Raw genomic sequence first — 5195 nt, forward strand, 5'->3', positions numbered from 1 at the left:
CCCACCACCTTAGGTGTACGTGGCTGGCGCCTTAGCCGGTTGAGCTATAGGCGCCGAGCCACACGTCCTCTTTCTTTTTCCCATGCCGCACCTCCTATCTCTCCCAGGCCCAGACCCACTCAAAACTCCCCCATCCCCCAAAGCCTTCTCTTCACACACTCTCCATCTTAGGCCAGCAGCAGCATCCCTTTACCATCCTGTTCCTTGACAAGGAATTCTACCACCAAATCTCCATCATTTCCTTAACTCCTACTTACCTCTCACCTGCAGCAACTGGCATGGACTCTCCCTGTGGACCCTACAGACACTATAACAAGGCCAGTGCTGCTGGCCTCGCTGCCACATCCACTAATCCACTTTTAGGCGTCAGACAGTGCAGCATCTCTGTGCCCTCTCACTCTACCCTATAGGTGGCTATCCCCACCTTCATGAAACTCTCTCCTTTGTGGGTGTGGCTCTCCTCCTGCCTCTTTAATTGTTCCTCCTTATTCTCATCTACAGACACCTACTCCTCGGCCTGTCCCTTGAGTGTTCCTTTTCCTTCAAGTCTGTCCTTGGTCCTCTTCCCACTCTGCACATCCTCCCTCGGTGACCTCATTCTCTCTCATCCCTCCATGTGGTATGATTCAGTAATGACTCCCCAGTGTGCATCTTCAGTCCTGACCTCTCTCCCAGGCTCCCGATCCAAGTTTCTCCCTGTGTTCTGAGCACATATAGCTCATTATCTGCCCTTCTTTTTCCTCCCATTGTCTGGACAGATGTGCTGGGTCTCTTGGAGGGAATAAAAAAACTGGGCTGTTAGAGACTGATGCCCGAGAACACAACTGTGCGGTTCAAGGTCAAGGGAAATGGGACTTGGTCTGTGGTTGAGGTTCCACTAATGCTCACCATCCCAAGCTAGAAATCTCAGAATCATATCTGATTCATCCCTCTCCCCACTTTACAGATGAGACTGATGTACACAGAAGTTGATAATCTTGCTTAAGTTCCCATAGTTAGGTAGTGCAGAAGCCAGGCTTCAAACCCAGGCAGGCTGGCTCTCTCTCACCTTATGTGCAGAGCTTCCTTGCTGTGTCCCTGCCTTTAGCATTCCCCTTTCTTTCTTGCCTGCCACCACAGCACTTCATCCATCAGGCCTCTCTTGCATTCCTTCCTTCATCTTCCCTGCCTCCCTCACCCACACCCCCTCCAGTGCTCCATTAAATGAAACCAGTCATGCTTGGAAACGCCTAGTGGCTCCTTACTGCCCACAGGATAAGCTCCAAAGTTCTTTGTTGAGTGTCCAAAGTTCTTTATAACCTGGCCCAAGCCACAACCCCAGCCTCATAGTCCGGCAACTCACACCATGCTAATCTTCTCACATTGCCCCCAGAGCCCTTTTACAACAGTAAACCTTCACACCCACTGTCTCCTAGGCCTGGAATATTCTTGCCAACCCTCTGCGAGTCAAAGCCCTACTCTTCCCTGGCCAGCCACTTGAGATACCACCCCTTCTGCCATATCCTTGTGCAGAATCCCAGAACTCAGCATTGTTCTGTCTCCTACAGAATTCACTACGTAGCATTGCAGTTCAGCTTCTTATAAGTGATGCCCCTGTATCCAGCCCCTAAGAGTGGCTCAACATTCAAAGAATAGATGGATGGACCCAAATCTGGACTGCTGGCTCCTCCTGTTTCTGTCCCTATGTTCTTTTCACTGGATCACACAGGTCATAAAGGAAAGATTCCATGTGACATAGTCCCCCTCACTCTCTGTGTCTCATTTCTCTTCCTCATTTCTCTTCAAAGTGGAAGTCAGAGTCCAGTCAAAATATGGCAGGAGAAGAATGACAGCACCCTGATACACAGATGGTTCAGGTCCACAGAGATCATCTCAGCCAAACTTCATTTTGTTCAGGAAGAAACTGAGGCTCAGACAGGTTTGTACAAGGCCAGCAACGAGTGAGGGGCAGACGGTGCTGGAACCAGGATGCTGAGTCGCTATTTGGGGAGCTGCCTATTGCCTCTCATCTCTGCCTTATCATCCTGGGGACTGAGTGTCTCTTGATCGTCCCACAGTGATCTCCCAAACAGGCTCAGGCTGCTTGGGAGATCAGGACTCCCTGGTCCTGCTGGTACTTTGGGACCAGGAAGTTAACAGGCTCTGCATGGCAATTTCCCCATGAGCCAGCATTCCTTGTTCCCTTTAAAGCTGCAGCTTACCCAGCACCAGGCTGCACTTCTGAGTAGCACCGGTGGTCTGGGGCCTTCCACAGGGGCTCTTCCTTTGCTCCCTTGCGTCTGCCAATCCCCTGTCTGTGTCAGACACAGAGACTGATCCCACACGACCATTCTTTCTTCCCCCTCCACTCCCTCTACCTCCCATTTCCTCCCGGTTAGTCAGGGTGAGGTCACACTCAGGCTCTGGCTCCCAGGCCTCTCCCCAAGGACGGTGTGCACATGCATGGAGAGGGGCGGGTACAGCAAGGCATCATGGGAAAGATGGACTCTGGAGTCAAAGAGACATGGGTTCAAATCCTGGCCCAGGTTTGTGTCCCACCAGAGTCGCCAAGAAAACAAAAAACAAACAAAAAACCCTGGCCTCGCTAGCTGACCAACTGTGTGACCTCCATCAAGTTATTTCATCTCTTAAATCCTTTGCTGGAAAAGGCAGGGCTGGCTGGGAGGTGGTTTCCTGATCTGTAAAATGAGGATAGCAATACTTTCCTTCTGGTTTACTAAGAATTAAATGAGATGCAGTGCCCAGAGCCTGGCAGTCAGCCAGTTCTGGTTTGCTTCCCTTGCTGAGGACTGTGAAGGCGGGACTGTTAAGCCAGATCTGAGAAGTCCCGGCCGCCCACCAGGTGAGCTGGCACAAACGTGAGCACAGGAGAGCCCCAGCCTAAGTGTGTAAATGAGTGTGACTGGGCTGAGTGTCTCTTCCTTCAAAATTCCCCCCACCCTCTTTAAAGCTGTCATGTCTGTTCTTGCTGGTGATGAGAAGTCCAAACCCCTCCCAGGAGAGAGAAGGGACAACCCACCCCACAAAGCGCAAACAAAGAAAACAAACTTGAATGAGGCCCACTCCCAGCAGAAGCTACTCTGTGCAGGAACCACACCCCAAAAGACGTTCAAAGGGTCGGGGGCCTCCCTGCAGACTGCTTCTGGCAGAGGGCAGCTCTCAGCCTTGTTCCAGCAGCATCACACAGGTGGCCAAACCCATGGGACTTAGGGAGCTGGACACCTCCTGGCTAGGCTATCCTGGTATGGGACATGCTGTACCCATGTCCTGGTGTGGCACAGGCTCCTCCCCATGTGCAAGGGCAGGGACAGGTGGGCCTTGGGCTGGGGAATCCTGAGTCCTCAGAGCAGAAAGCACATAGCATAAGCTATACCCAACCTGTCTAGGGTCAGGATCACAGAATCAATCCTTCAGGCTCATAGAATCCTTGGGAAATCTCCTCCACCACCACCCCCCCCCGCCCCACCTTGAAGCATACTGGGCAAAATTATCCCTTAGATAAGAATGTCACCCATTGAAAGACCTTGAGTGAGAAGCTGATGTTATAGTCTTCCTCCCTTGGGAGTTGTTCCAGTATTTAATGAACTTTATTACTAGAAGTCCTTCTGCATAGTTAACCTAGCTCTTTCCCTAATTGAAGCCTATCTCTATTTGAGGTCTCAAGTGGAGAGGGAGAGAAATCGGCCTCCATTTTTTAGCAAACGTCTCAGGCATCCTGAAGGACAAAATTGTGGAATTTTCCTGCCTAAAAGGTTTTGGCCTAGGACTCAAGATTTTTCCTCTCTCTGACTCTCAAGGGTATATCCAGAGTCAACAGCCTTTTAGGAAACGTTGACTTCGCATTACCCTACAGCCCCATCCTAGACTTCCATCTAAACCATAATACAAGGGTACTCGTCGCATTTATTAAGTATAGAGTATAAATGTTTGAACACAATAATTAAGTAAACGAGATGAGATTTATATTAACCAGTGTGATGTAAACACGCCTAATTCTATATGAAAACAGTACATGGTACCCCATACATGCATTAATATATACATGACCTATGTGTTTATGATTTAATAAAAAAAATAGAAAAAAATAAACCTGAACTCAGCATATCAGACCCTAGTGACTATCCAGTGTACCCCTACACTGGGGTTCTCTTCATGCCCTTTTTGCTGTCTCCCTATAGCCCCCTTCATCCCATTCTTCTCTTCCTAACAAATTCCTACTCATCCTTCAGAGCTAGAATCAAATATTACCTCATCCATGAAGCCTGCTCTGAGCTCCCAGGAAGAATTAACTCTTCCCCTTTCTGTCTGATTCTAGGCTCTTTTTACACATCTCCAGTAAAGTAGAAATGAGATTGTATTGTAATTATTCCCCTAAAAGTCTCTCCCCCCACACTTGGCAGAGTATAGGTGCTCCCCCTGCCAAATTTGGGAAATACATTAATGTTTCAGCTGCGAAAACTCAGATCAAAAATATTAACTAACTTGATCAAGGTTACCCAGCTAGTTAGTGGCAGAAATGGGACAAAACCCCAGGCTTTCTGGCTCTGTATCTAATTCCCGCCCGTCTCCGTCATTCTAGGATCACCTACGACTGCTTGGGTTCAGCTCTGACATTCTTCCAGCTCACGCTCCTCCTCCCACTGTCTGCTTCAGACATCACACCCTGTCCTACTTCCCACCCCCTGGTCTTCCCGTCAGTTGCTAACCTCAAGGGGCAAGTTCTCTTCCTCGGCTTCACCCTTCTCTCTCCACGTCCACCTCCACCCACCCCACTATCTTTCCAACACCACCTTTCCCTGCCCACAGCTCTCCCTCCTAAACTAACCTCACCCAATTTGGTTTCCTTTCAAAGCGCCAAGCTTGTGTCCTCCTGAGCCTGGCTCCAAACATCTTTCTGGGCTTTGTTTGTTCCTGTTCTGTTCCCTCTCTTCTCCCTTTAAATCAAGACTTCCCTGAGGACACCCAGGCACTTCATCCATCCTCTGTGGCTCCATAAATTCTTCTGCACACAGTTCACGCAGGCTAAATGTCGACAGGAAAAGAACTGTTTTCTTAGATTTCCGATTCACAGCCAGCATGCAGTCTGCCCTAGACAGGTGTTCCATTTATCAGAACTCTTTTGAAGGGACACTGAAGAGACATTGGATCATGGGTTGGGGTGAGAGGTTGGACTCAGGATCCTTTAATCCTGAAAG

General features: G+C 49.3%; 1 protein-coding gene across 1 annotated transcript in view; it reads right to left on the minus strand.

Annotated features, from left to right (window-relative positions):
• Positions 1-5195, minus strand: part of POU2F3 (POU class 2 homeobox 3) — an 86944-nt gene that overhangs the window by 46788 nt on the left and 34961 nt on the right. The gene's annotated exons all lie outside the window — the stretch shown is intronic.

This window comes from Otolemur garnettii, unplaced genomic scaffold, assembly GCF_000181295.1.
Source record: "Otolemur garnettii isolate 467f Iridium unplaced genomic scaffold, OtoGar3 scaffold00108, whole genome shotgun sequence".
NCBI lineage: Eukaryota > Metazoa > Chordata > Mammalia > Primates > Galagidae > Otolemur > Otolemur garnettii.